Genomic DNA, 14435 nt, shown 5'->3' with positions numbered 1-14435 from the left:
TGACGCATCTAGGTTTGCCTCAGGCTCCTCACTCCACCCTCTTGGGGAGTCCGCTGGGAGGGGTGTCTGGAACTAGACACCACCTGTCTCCTAATTTTCCCAACTCACTCTGAACTTCTCAAGTGATGGGGCATCTGGCCTCTGGTAGGGCTGAGAGAAGGGCGTTGGGCCCAGCATCCCACAGAGTCAGAGATGAGCCAGGATCATAAGAATCAAGGATATATTGAGCATATATTGAGCCAGAGCCTGTACACGGACACTACCAGAAGGAGACACTCCAGGGGCTCAGCCACCTTAGCTCCATTTTACAGACGAGGAAGCTGTGTCCATGCGATCTCACTCGTTGACCCAACCACAGGGCTCCTAAAGACAGCTAACTCTCCCTGACTCATTTAACCTCTTGACAACACTATTCAAGGCATCACTACTATAATCTTCATCATCCGGGTAAGGAAACTACAGCTCAGAGAGGGTAAGATTAGCTCATTCAGGTCTGCACAGCAGGTAAGAGGGGGAGTCAGAATGGTTAGTGTTTGTTTTGAAAACCTCACTTATTATTTCATGTTTACTCCTCCAGGTGCTGCCTCAGTTTCTTCTGAATAATTACTTTCTGAGTCACCAAAGGCACTAACTGAATGACACAGATGAAAGGCACCCATTTTATTTTGCCACCTGTTTTGATCTGCACTCTTGCAAAGGTCTGTACTGACTCACGAGTCAAAGACAGGCCTTTGTTATGTTAAATAGCAGTAATTCATAACCCACACGTTAAAAAAAAGCTACGAATTTTATTTACGCATTTTCTTTGTACCAGGTAGGGTGGATAGCAGCATCATTTAGTCCTTATGTCAACCTTCTTGTTATCCCTATTCTACAGATGAGCAAGGAAGGGTGAGAAAGACTAGCTGAATGCCCAAAGTCATCCTGCCATCAGGTGACAGAGCCAGGATCCAGCGTGAGTGACCATCATGTGGTTCTCAACCTAAGCTGTGAATTAGGATCATGTGGGGAGCTTTTGGAAATTAGGATGTTGTGCCCTCCCCCAGACGAACCGAGTCAGGATCTCTGGGATGCAGAGGGTAGAGCATCCGTGTCTGGTAAAGCTGATGCTCAGTGAAGGCTCAAAATTGCTACTTTACTGGCAGAGGATTCTTTCCCACTAGTTGGTCATGCCAAGTGACTAAGTGGTGTCAACTTTCCAGAAGCCCCCTGTGGTTATGAGGGTTGCCTCAGCCTTCTTGGTGCCAGAGAGGTAAATACCGGAGCTTCCTGCCACTAGCGCTGCCCCACAGATATAATGCGAGACATTTATGTACTTTTCCATTTTCCAGTAACTCTGCTTTAAAAAAATCTGTTTTTGGGGGCTCCTGGGTGGCTCAGTCGGTTGAGTTCCCGACCTGCTCAGGTCATGATCTCATGGTTCATGAATTCGAGTCCCGTGTTGGGTTCTGTGCTGACAGCTTGGAGCCTGAAGCTTGCTTCCGGTTCTGTGTCTCCCTTTCTCTCTGCCCCTCCCCCACAACTCAAAAATAAATAAACATAAAATTTTTTTTAATAAAAATCTGTTCTTCTTAATTTTTAAAATTTTTTAAAAATTTTATTTTATTTTTTATTTTGAAAGAGATAGAGAGCAAGCCAGGGAGGGACAGAGAGAGAGGGAGGCAGAATCCCAAGCAGGCTCTGTGTTGTTGGTGCAGAGCCCAATGTGGGGTTTGAACTCACGAACTGTGAGATCATGACCTGAGCCGAAATCCAGAGTCGGATGCTTAACCGACTGAGCCGCCCAGGCGTCCCTCTAGTAACTCTGTTTCAAACGAAAGTGAAAAGAAACGAGTGAAATTGATTGGCAAAATCAATGTTTTATCTAACCCAATATATATATATATATATATATATATATATATATTATTGCAACATATAATAAACATAAAAATAATTAATAGATGTTATACATTCTTTTTTGTTTGTTTGTTTGATCAAGTCTTAGAAATCTGTCAAGTATGTTATCCTGACAGCATGTCTCACTTTGGACCAGCCTTATTTCAAGTGCTCGACAACAACAATGTGGTCAAAGTGGCTTTAGAACATTTTCTCTGGCCCTTGCTCCCACCCCCCAAGGTCTCAGATTCATACAGGAATTATCACAGTATGCCCAGAGAAAGTGTCCCTCATTGGATTTTCACAGACTTTTAGGTACCAATCTATCTTATTACCTACACACAGTCTCTTCAATCTGTAATAAAAAATCTCTGCCCTCCCAAACGCCCAATGATTACCCCCATAGCATTAGCTAGTACCTCCGTCCCATCACATAATGACCATCGCTGTGTATGTATGGTGAGAATATTTAAGCTTTACTCTTTTAGTAACCATTCCACCCACTGACTCTTTACGAAGGGTCTAGCCTTGGGCAGAATTCCAGGAATTTCACTTTGGCAAGATGATAGAAGGCCAGCCCTCCTCCCTTCATACTCCTTTCTTGGTTTGTTTCTAAAAAGTGAAATGTCTTGAGAAGTAATTTGATGATATGGATCAGGAGACATAAAAAAAATATCCATTCCCTTTGACCAAGTAATTTCCTAAGGAAATAATCTGAAAGAGTAGAGAAAGCTTCATGCCTGGAGATGCTTATCGGGGTCTTATTTACGCTATGAAAATAATTGGACACCCCCCAAATGTTCGGCGCTGGTGGGGTGATTACAGAGGCTGAGCCGAGTCTGAAGAGTGGGAAATCATGCAGCCATTTAAAACACTATCAGAAAGTCATCATAAAGGAGACTTCTTATGGAAAAACACAAAGGGGAAAGAGTAAGAATCAAAATTGTTTATGCAGGATTGTAAGCATGGAAAAATATCTCAACACAACAAAATAACAGAAAGAGAATACACCAAGGAGCTCAAAGTAGTTTTCTTTGGGTGGTATTATGATGGGCAATTTTTCCCTTCCTTTTTTCCACTTATCTGTATTTTTTTGAAACACAGTGAGTACATACTCCTTTCATAATAAAATAGGCTCTGTCATAATAAGTAAACAGAGTTAGGGGGGAAAAAGAAACTTTAAAAAGCAATTAGAAAGTCTTCTGCATGTTAGAAAAATCGTTTGGCTACGCCTCTGGGGTCCCGGGGGAGGGGAGGGAGTAGCAAAGGGGATTATGGGTGTGGAGGCTCCACTGTTGCCAGGCAGATTTGCATTTTGCACACTGATGCATCATTTCTGACAATTTGCAAAGTCTTCCTAGGGCCTTGGACTGGGGCTGCCCCTCAAACAAAAAGCCAGTTTGTGAGGAAGACCCCTCTTCAGTGGTGTTGACACAACAAACTCTTTCTTCAGCCTGGAGCTGCAAAATGGACGTATTCAGCACCCTCAGGAAGAGGCTGGACAAGGAGAGGCTCAGTTGCTCTAAAATTAAGGGTCTGAGAAGAACAACTATTTTCGAATCCCCTGGGCGGCAGCATCTTTCGTCTGAGTTTAAAACCCCGAGGCCTTCTAGAGTCTATGTTTTCCAAAAGGGAGCCTCATAACCTTTATTGTAAAAGAAGCTCTGAGGAGGGGCATTGGCTGAGGCATCTTAGGAGACAGGTGTTAATGTGCCCATTTCATAGACAATGAAACTGAGGCTCAGAGGGTGTGGAGAAAGTCACTACAGGAGTGAGGGGCACGCCTGCGGTCTAAATTCAGGCCTGCCTGGCTCCGAAGCGGATGTACTTCCATTGTGTGACATCTCTGCCTTCTCTTCGGCTCTACTCTGCAGGGGCTAAGAGGGGGAGGGCATGCCTTGGAAGACAGAAAATCGGCTGCTGAGTTGGCCCCCAGTCCTGCCCAGTTAGATTTTCCCATTGCTGGGTTCTCACAGTTTAATGCAAAAAGGAAAAGAGACCTGTCCCCCAACGGCCACGGCCACATAGCCTGTTCCAAACAGACCCCATCGGCAATCAACCCAGCTGGAGCGCTGTCCTCAAAGTTGAGGAAAGGTTTGACCAAAGAGGCCATTCTTATCTGAAGGGAGGATCTTTGGCCCTCCCAAAACGAGGGGAGATGGGCTGTGTTATTTGTAGGGGTTATTTAGAATGCAGGCAACTGTTCCTTCTCCCCAAATGAGCAACCCAACCCAAGACCACGGTGGCTCGGGTGGCTCGTGTGTCATCCTCTCCTGACAAGGATTGACAAAGGGTCCTCTGTATTTGGCAGGTGATGGGGGTCGTCTCCCTGTGGGCAGCGGAAGACTGAGGAATAACTCAGGCAAGCTGCACACATGCCGGCTGTCAGGGTGATTCACAGAGTAATTACTGAATAATACAGTGTAAACTATTAGGAGATAATAACAATAAGTCAGGATTGACTCATCGCTTTGAAAACTTGGGGTTGCCAGACCTGCCAGTTATTTGCTCCTCTTTCTCCAAGTCTGTAAAACAGTGTAATCTGAGCCAAGTCTGGCAGCTGGATTCAAAAGAGACAGATCTATTATTCCTTTTTTTTTTTTACATTAAACTGTGAGAACCCCAGAAATGGGAAAATATTAATGCAAGCAGTTAGGCTAATATCAGCTCAAGTGTCCAGATAAAATGATAATTGTCAGCCACCTAAAACCGCTAGCTATGGGGTGGGTCCTGAAAGCCAAAAATAAAGCCAGGGCAGAAGGATGGACATGCCTTGTTCTAATGGAAAGGAAAACAAAATCACATAATGAAAGCCAGAATTGCTGGAACGCCTACTATGTGCCAGGTAATTTACACACGTTCCCTTCACGTTCTCACAAATTAGCAACTGGGAAAGCTTGGTCTCATTTTTGGGTTGAAGAAACTGTGGTTTAGTTTAATCTAAGTAGTGCAGGCGAAGTGACAGAGGTCGAAGGTAGGGGAGATAGGTTTCACACTCATATACGAGGGGTTTCAAAATCCAGGCATTTTCCACCACTCCGGGCTGTCCCAGGAGCTTTCTGGGTGGGTCAGGGGACGCATAAGCCTGGTTGACATCTGGGAGAACCTATACTCTTTAGGGGCTTCAAAAGAAGAAAAATGCCATGCCCTGTGGCTGCCACCAGGATTGGCCACGTGCATGACAGAAGCAGGTCCAAGCACAAGGGGGTCCCCAGCTGAGGGGCTACAGCCACATGTGCATGAAGGTGACAATGTCCAAGCTCAGAATTATTGATCAAATACTCACGAAGCAACTATGTCACGTTAGGATTTCGGGCCACAAAGATGACGAAGACAGTCCCTACATACAGTTCAGCCTGCCAGCTCCCATCCCCAGACACACAAGTGCTACACAGAAACAGGAGACTCATAGAAGGGGGAGGAACTAAGGCAGAGTTTCCTTTCTAAAAAAAAAAAATTTAATGTTTATTTATTTTTGAGAGAGAGACAGAGCACGAGCAAGGGAGGGGCAGAGAGAGAGGGAGACACAGAATCTGAAGCAGGCTCCAGGCTCTGAGCCGTTGGCACAGAGCCCGACGCGGGGCTCGAACTCGTGAACCGTGAGATCATGACCGACTCAAAGTCCTACGTTTAACCAACTGAACCACCCAGGCACCTGCAGAGTTTCCTTTGCATGGAGGTGGCATTAGAGTGAAGACTTGAGGGGTAATTAGGAGAGAAAAGGAAGCGTTTAGAGAGAAGAGCCTAAGTATGCAAAAGCACCAGGCACCAAAGTTCTGGGGTGCCAATGTGCTGTGGCAGAGTGGGGCATGCACAGGAGGAGGGAGAGTGTGATAAACTAGGTATACCACACACACGGTCTGGGCTTGATCTAGCAGCAGTAGGGAGATGGGCGAATGGACTGGTGATGACTCTGGGAGAGTTCCTCTCGGGGCAGGCTGGGTGCAGGATCCAGATACAGTGCCTAGAATCCAGGCCTGGAAACCAGGAGGTCTGGAGGGAGGAAGAGAGCCAAAGGGAGGGAGGGAAGGGACTCGAACAAAGGGGGAGGTTGCCCGGGAAGCCTGGGGCAGAGATCTAGGCTGTGCCCCATAGCAGAAGGAGGGAGCAGGGAACAGTAAAGGACTTCCCTTGGACCAGAGCTGTCTGGACCCGGGATTTCCATGGGCAGCTCCCTGGAACTGATTAGGGCCCAGCCAGCAGCTAGTTTTCCAAGGGTGGTCCTGGAGGCCTTCTGGTATTTCACCATACATCCAAAACTTTGGAGCTAGTCTCCCTGCTGAGCTTGTCAAATCTCCCCTCTGCTTCTGTCCCTGCCATTCAGCACCTCCACCCCGAGCCACTCCATGGAAGAGTGGGGCGGGGGGTGGGTAGGAGCAGGGTGGTCCTGGGATAGTCACAGACCTGCATCTGCCTTCTCAACCTGCTGCTGGCCGTCCCCTGGCCTCAGACACCTCCCTGCCCCCAGGCTCTCTGTCCTTCGAGACAGTTTCAGGATCATTTCAAAGCTTTAAAAAATGGGGTTTATAACTCCAGCGTCTCTAGGTCACTCATTTATTCTGTTGAGGTTCTTTATTCTTCACAAGGAAAGAGCAAGGAGAAATGCCACGTCAGGCTGAGCCAAGCCATACTGGATGAGGCCTGCAGCAGAAGGAAAAATGACTAGTACTAAGCCTGTCTTTATTTAAAATGTAGATCTTTTGTTCATCACGAGGTGTTTCTTTTCTGACCTTAATTTTGATTTTTAAAAAGTACTGTATTTAGGGGCGCCTGGGTGGCTCAGTCCATTAAGCAGCTGACTCTTGATTTCAGCTCTGGTCATGCTCTCACGGTTCGTGAGATGGAGCCTCGCGTCAGGTCCACTGCTGTCAGCACAGTCCACTTTGGATCTTCTGTCTGCCTCTCTCTGCCCCTCCCCTGCTCATTCTCTCTCTCGGTCTCTCTTCCTCACTCTCCCTCTTTCTCTCAATAAATAAACTTTAAAAAATGTATAAGAAGTATTGCATTTAAATCTGCTTTATCTTGAGATTTTTGGCACCCCTGAAGTTTTTGCACCCGGACAAGGGCTTCCTTTCCCCAGTGTCTGGCAGGGGCTTGAAGGAGATGAGCGCCTACTGTATGCTTTACAGGACCTGGTTGGTCCTTACAGGGCTGTGGGGGGTATCATTCATCCAGTTCTGCAGGTGAGGACCGTGAAGCCCAGAAAGGTTAAGTGAGTTGCTCAAGGCTTGCCTGTGTCTGGAGAGCGATCGGCATTTCCAGGTTCTGTCTGAGCCTCTCTCTCTCTCTCTCTTTGGAAAGCCGGCTGGAGCCTGACTGATTCTACAAAGCCAGGCCTGTTGATTGTGGTGTAACCTGTCACGCACGAGGTAACGGGGCTTCTGTTGGCTGCTACAAAAAGGTACCAGACGGTCAGATTTGTCAGTGTGCTCATGGCACAGAGGAGCCGGAAAGACTCTGAATCTAGACAAATAGCCTTGGTTCTTGAGACAGAAATATTCCTAGAGCAGAGAAGGGTGATTTGTCAGGCTGCCTGGGCCGGATGGAAATGTCTTCCGAGAACATCCAGCTCCCTTTTTAATTTGGGGCTCTTCAAACACCCCACCAGAGCTGGCTTTATGCTCGTGAGTGGTCCTGCCCTCTCAGAGAGGGGACATGGGAGAGATAAGTGGTCCCAGGGCCCCCGTCAGGCCCTGCCATTGGCACTCCGGTGTGGGAACAGCAACAGAACCCAAAGTGCTTGGACTCTGCAGTCTAGCGGACCTGGGTTCAAACCCTGACTCCACCACTTCATAGAGTAACCATGGCTACCATTTGTTGAGGCCTGCCTAGGCCACTGGTGGCCTCACAGAGCCTCATCATGATTCTACCTTCTACGGTTGTGGAAACTGAGGCTCTGAGAGGTGTTGTTGCCCAAGGACATGCAGTGGTTAAGAGCAGAATCCAGATTTTCAACCTAAGATGGACGGGCTCCGAAGTTCTTGCTAGGCTTTCCCCTGGGAAGCGTGGGACCTGGGGCAGAGCCTCAGTTTCTTCCACTGTTCAATGGGGCTAGTGATGCTGTCAGCATTTTTGTGAGGATACAGTGAGGTCATGCATTTGGTGAACATCCATCGGGTGACCGTACTGCTCTGGGCCCCCGCTGGCTCTGGAAGCAGGAGGATGAGGACAGGTCTGGCAAAAGGGAACTCACAGGCTACCAGGAGAAGCTGGGAGTAAACGGAGATGGGAGCCTCCCATGAGAGATGCGTGGCGGAGGAGAGCTGGGCTGACCGGGAGGAAGGGTGTAAGCGGGTGAGACCCCCAGGGTGGCTTCCTAGAGGAGGTGACATCCAGCTTGGGTTTTGAAGAAAAGGGGGGAAAGGTGATTCCAGGCAGTAAGTGCAAATCAGAGGTACAAAGGCCCGCGTGCACGGGCATGGCCAGGGGTGCTGGCGAGAGCATGCATTCCTAGCGGGGGAATCATTGCTGATGGTGAAAATCAGTTCTTGGGGAGGAGGGTGAACAATCTTGGATATTTTAACGGTTTGTGGCCTTCCAAAGGGTCACGGTGCACAAACAGATATACAACATATTTGAGATACTAAAATTTCTTGGGAAGATGAGGAGAAAAATTCTAAAAAGTCTCTCTAGGCTACAACATGGATGAACCTGGAGGATACTACGCTAAGTATGCTAGGCATAAAAGATAAATATTGCACGATTCCACTTATGCGAGGCCCCTAGAGTCGTCAAATTCATACAGAAAGAAATTACAGTGGTAGTTGCCTGGAGCTGGGGCGTAGGGCCAAGGGGAGTTATTGTTGAATAGGTCAGAGTTTCAGCTCAGCCAAATGAACAATTCTGGAGATTCGATGTACAACAATGTGAATATACTTAATGTGATTGAACCATACACTTAGAAACGTTTAAATGGTAAATTTTACATTACCTTTCTTTTCACCGCAGTAATTTTTTTTAACGAAAAAAGAGAGCCTCCCTAGGAAAAAAGCAGCCATCGACAATACGTGGATGAATGGTCATGGTTATGTTCCGATAAAAAAACCTTATTCATGGGGCGCCTGGGTGGCGCAGTCGGTTAAGCGTCCGACTTCAGCCAGGTCACGATCTCGCGGTCCGTGAGTTCGAGCCCCGCGTCAGGCTCTGGGCTGATGGCTCGGAGCCTGGAGCCTGTTTCCGATTCTGTGTCTCTCTCTCTCTCTGCCCCTCCCCCGTTCATGCTCTGTCTCTCTGTCCCAAAAATAAATAAATAAAAAAAAAGTTGAAAAAAAAAATTTAAAAAAAAAAACAAAAAACCTTATTTACAAAGTAGAGTGTGTTTGCATTTGGCCTGTGGGCTACAGTTTGCTGACCCCTGCTATGCACTCAGGGGATCCAATCTGTATTTTAAGAGGCCACTTTGGCGTCTCCATTTGGATCGGAGAGAGTGTGAGATCACGACCTCAGCCGAAGTCGGACGTTCAACCAACTAGCCACCCAGGTGCCCCTTAATTAAGAACTTTCTGAACTTTCTAGATAAGGTGAGTAGGGCACGAATAATTATCAGCATCCCTAGCTTGCATCTGAAGAGACCAAACTCTGGCAGATTAAGAAATTGGCCCCTGACAGGGGTCCTTCCCACCCCCAGCACAGTGCCTAGCCCTCAAGGTGGGCCCCTTTTCTTTCCCTATGCCAGGTAGGCAGTGTCCTTTTTTTTTTTTAAATGCTTAATTTACTTATTTTGAGAGAGAGAGAGAGGGAGAGAGAGAAAGAGAGATAGCATGATCTGGGGTCTGGGGGTGGGGGTGGAGGCAGAGAGAGGGAGAGAGGGAGAGAGAGAATCCCAAACAGGCTCCATGCTGTCAGTGCAGAGCCTGACTCGGGGTTCGATCTCACTAACCATGAGATCATGACCTGAGCCGAAACCAAGAGTCAGACATTTAACCAACCGAGCCACCCAGGTGTGCCAGAGGCAGTGTCTTCTGAGTGGGGGTAGGATAAAGCTGCCTCTCTTTTTGACCGTGTGCACACCCAGGGCTGTGATGGCTCCAGACCCTGACACCCTGGGAAGGGAAGAGATATACCTCTTTGACATCATCTTAGCCACAGCAAGAAGAGCCAGAGCCAGATCTGGCAGTGGTGACAATCAGAGAGCTATCTGATATTCCTCTGTAGGTCATTTGTTAGCAAAATCTGCCTTCTCCCCCCGCCTCCCTCCCCTGTCAAACCTTCCCCCCCCCCCATTTCATAGCTTTGATTCATTAAATCCAACTGCTGGAACTGCAGGTAACACTCAGAATTGTATTTTAAGCAGGCAAGGATTGACTGCTTTAAAGGTGGCCCCTCTAAAAAGGTTAATATTATAAATATAAATGCACCTTAAATGCCTAATACATAACCAAGTGCCACAAATGTGGAAATGTCAGCAGTGCTAAAACTCAGAAAACAAGAGAAAAAGACAGCTTTCCTCTGCTCTCTGCTGTATTTTGTGAAGGTCTGTGCTGCTAAGCCAGGCTGCCAATTGGGCTGGTGACACACCTCCAGGTCCCCTTGTGGCCAGCGGGCCATTGGGCGTGAGTGGATCAGAGGAAAAAAACTACTGTCAGGGTCTCTTAAGCTGCCAGAGTTTGGTCTCCTCAGATGCAAGCTAGGGATGCTGATAATTATTCTTGCCCTACTCACCTTATCTAGAAAGTTCAGAAAGTTCTTAATTAAGGGGTGCCTGGGTAGCTCAGTTGGTTGAATGTTAGATTTTGGCTCAGGTCATGATCTCACGTGGCTCCTGAATTTGAGCCCCACATTGGACCTGCTGCTGTCAGCGCAGAGCCCGCTTTGGATCTTCTGTCCCCCTCTCTCTCTGACCCTTCCCCGCTCGTGCTCTCTCTCAGAAATAAATAAATCTTTAAAAAAAGGGTTCTTAATTCACTATGAATCCCACCACAAGTGTTGGGTAATGCTATTTTTCTCTAGCACCTAGATCAGGGCTCGGCACGCAGTCATTGCTCAATAAACACTCACTGAATGAACATTTTTTTCTCTCTGCTTACATCTTTAAAAAACATTTTTAATGTTTATTTTTGAGAGAGAGAGGGAGACAGAGCATGAGAGGGGGAGGGGCAGAGAGAGGGAGACACAGAATCCGAAGTAGGTTCCAGGCTCTGAGCTGTCAGCACAGATCCCAATGCGAACCTACAAACTATGAGACTTGAACCTACAAACTATGAGATCATGACCTGAGCCAAAGTCAGAAACCCAACCAACTGAGCCACCCAGGGCTCCCCTTACAACTTTTTCTTCTTCCCAAGGTCTGTATTGCTTTGAAATTGGCTTTCATTAGTTTAGATTAATGCTAAAATTTCAGGTATGACTTCCCCCAGGGTGTGCTTGTGTTTTCTGGGAGATGATGTCAGAGAGAAACTTTTCTAAGATTTAAAGGAATAGATGACTAATAGTGGAATTTCAAGTGAATCAATAGTGCAGGGAAGGAGGCATTCATGATCCTCAAATTAGACTGTGGAGGGGGTGAGACTTGGTGAGACTCCGGGCACACCAAGCGAGTTCTGTGTAGTGAGTATGTGTGTGTGCGTACGTGTGTGGAGGGAGACGTGGGTGTGTGTGAATGAATATGTGCACATGTGTATGCATAGATAAGCCAGGGCCAGGATTAGGGTAAAGCAAGTGAAATGCTGGGGAACATGGCTTAAGGAGGCACTTATTCTCTGGTGCTAACCCAGCTCTTGCGTGACCCCCAGAGTGAACGCCTCTGTAAATATCGTGTCTCTATGTGCCTCACCCTGGTCCCAGTCTTGGGATATTCACACGTGTGTAGGGAAGGGGCCTTGTTTAAAATTAGTTCAAGAGGAAGAGCCAACATCCTGATTCTAAAAAGCCTTCCAAACCAAGGACAGATTTCCTTAAATTTTGGATTTAGAGGAGATGATTAAGGTCAATCAATCCAATGGCAATCAAATGTTAATGTGCATCAAAATCACCTGGCCAAAGCTAGTTAAACTTCTAGATTCCCAGGCCCAGGCCCAGGCCCAAGATTCAGGGCTGGGGCCCTAGAATCTGCATGTTTGATAGGCATACCTGCTCCTCATTTCAAGTAATTCTGATGTGGGTTGTCCGGGACCACCCACAGAGAAACTCTTATAGTTAGGGTGATCGTGCAATTCATCATCCAAACCAGGTCGCTTTGAGAATGAAAGGAATTTGTCACAGCTTAAATCAGAGGGTGGCAACTGTGCCTGTTTCTGTAATAAAGTTTATTGGAGCATAGCCATGCCATTACCCATGGCTGCAGAGTTCTAAACTGTAATGGCAGAGTTGAGTAGTTGCAACAGAGACCACATGGTTTGCAAGGCTTAAAATATTTACTCTCTGGTTTTTTTTTTTTTTTTTTTTTTTTACAGAAACAGTTTCCAACGCCTGGTTTGGATTACTGTTCAACAAAAGTTTACCTCGCCTCCCCCAGCTCTTCCTTCTGTGGGCAGAGTATGCATCTCCACGTTGTTGATATTGGGCTTAGCCATGTCTCTTACTTTGGGTGATGGGGTGTTAGGGACATGACATGGGCTTACTCTCTTGTTCTGCTCTCATGCCAATGAGAAGAACATGTCCTGACTAGCCTGTGGGTCCATGGAGAATGAAGGATATGCGAAACAGACCCAGACCCAATTCACTGTGTACAGCCAAGCCCAGCATATCCACAGACTCACGAGCGAGCATAATGGATTGTTGTTTTAAGTCATTGAATTTTAGGGTGGTTTGTTAAGCAGCATTATTACAGCAATCACTGACTGATACTGAGACACCATCAATAATTACTCTGTTTACAGGCATAATCTGGAAATGGTTACCTTATCTATAGTCTAACCATCCTCCTTGCACGTAGAAGGAAGCTGAGGCTCAGAGGGGTTGGGGTTGGGCCAAGTAAATTTTGGGTAATTCCCGGCTGCCTCCCTGCACTGCATCATTCAAAATTGGGTTGTGGATACACAGCTACACAACTTCTGAAGAGAGATGCTTAGTGGTCCTTGAGATAAACTGGAGTGGGCTTAGGGTGAGGTGGGGTCAGGTTGGGATTTGCCCTGAGTGCTGATGCCCCTTTGCCAGGGTGCTGGGTAAAGGCCTGCCTCAGACCGACGATGTCTCTTGAGATGAATGCCCCTACCCACTCCTGAACAAATAAATAGCAAGAAAAATGCAACCCAAGGGAAGCAGCACCAAGAATAATTATATAGCAGTCACATATTTTGATTCAAACTTAATGTTGCTTAGCAAAAGAAAATGTGCTGTGAATAAACAGAGATCAATTCATGCCATCAGCAAGTGGCATGTGACATTAGCAGGAGATGTCCTTAAGTCCTTCTGAGAGCCTCCACAATCCCATGCCCATGCAGAACAAGGGCCCTCCCAAGGGGTTCCTTGTGAGGAAGTTTGCAAAATGGAAGGGGCCACCTGTGAAATCCTGACTCTGGTGCTAGGGATTTAAATTGCAAACTGGTTTTTTGTGGAGGGGTGTGTGTGTGTGTGTGTGTGTGTGTGTGTGTGTGTTTATGGGTACCTTTGTGCAAGTTTATGTGTGTGCTTGTGTTTTGTGTGTGGTTCTTGTGCAGTTCTTGGTGTCTGTATATGTTCATATGTATGTATGTGGGTTTATGTGTATGATTGTGTTGTCTGACATTGTCAGTGTCCCTCTGCTTGCTTGCTGCCCTTACCTAGAGCCTGGCCACTCCTGGGAGAGTCGGATGACCATAATACTGTCCATTGACTGGTTAAATCCACATGAGAACTGTAAGTGATCAGTAACTCTTAACTCAGCCTTCCTACCCAGAAAAGCCACAGCTCTGGTTTGGGGGCTTGCAGGGCAGGAAGGTGATTTTCCCTGATTCAGTCCCATCCCATCATTTTTGTGTATCTGAGGATGACAAACCTTTGGGGAAAACCCATATCCTCTTCACAGCTCCCCTCCTGCTCCTACTCATTAATTCCAGACTGAGTCTGCCTCTATGGCTTATACCCATGATGCCATGCCACCTTCTCCTTCTTGGGGACCAGGACAGATCTGGATAGGCTGGGCAAGACAGGGTCCTGGATTGAGGTTGGGTGGGCTTGAGATGCTACTCAGAGAGACCAGAAGTTCATATACCCAAGGGACATATGCAAACTGTAGCCTAATAGGTGAGTCGAGGTCTTGTCTAGATGTGGCTTCAAGCAGCTGGCCTGAGGAATAGGAGGGAAACTGAGACCGGCCAGGGACCAGGAGTCAGGAATCCAAGTTGGGGCAGGTAAGAGGGCAAGGCAGGTAAGACACAAGACTGTGAACATTCCAGAGGGGCCAGAGTCTCATACGGGGCCTGCCCAAATGGCCTAGAGCCAGGTGGGCCTGCTAACACATTCAGGGCTGGACTAGGCTGACAATTGGTGGGCTTCTCCTCTAGGAAGCTTTCCATAACAAGCCCATTGTTCTTCAACCACACATTGAACCTTGATTCTACACTCCTCAGTCCTCTCCAGTGTAGCTCTGTGATTCTTAACAGATTCCACAGGCTCTTCTAAGAATTTGTTCAACTTCT

General features: G+C 47.1%; 1 long non-coding RNA gene across 2 annotated transcripts; it reads left to right on the top strand.

Annotated features, from left to right (window-relative positions):
* The first annotated feature begins 16 nt into the window (after nucleotides 1-16).
* Nucleotides 17-12666, top strand: LOC131497392 (uncharacterized). 2 transcript variants are annotated; one of them, XR_009254942.1, is made up of 4 exons: nucleotides 17-447; nucleotides 578-698; nucleotides 878-955; nucleotides 12270-12666. It is a non-coding gene; the product is annotated as an uncharacterized LOC131497392 (long non-coding RNA). The 2 variants fall into 2 exon arrangements; XR_009254941.1 differs by having other exon boundaries at nucleotides 578-702; nucleotides 883-955.
* Nucleotides 12667-14435: the final 1769 nt, after the last annotated feature.

Source organism: Neofelis nebulosa, chromosome 16, assembly GCF_028018385.1.
Source record: "Neofelis nebulosa isolate mNeoNeb1 chromosome 16, mNeoNeb1.pri, whole genome shotgun sequence".
Classification (NCBI taxonomy): Eukaryota; Metazoa; Chordata; class Mammalia; order Carnivora; family Felidae; genus Neofelis; species Neofelis nebulosa.
Note: the sequence above shows the minus strand (reverse complement) of the source record. Positions and strands in the feature narration are given on the sequence as shown.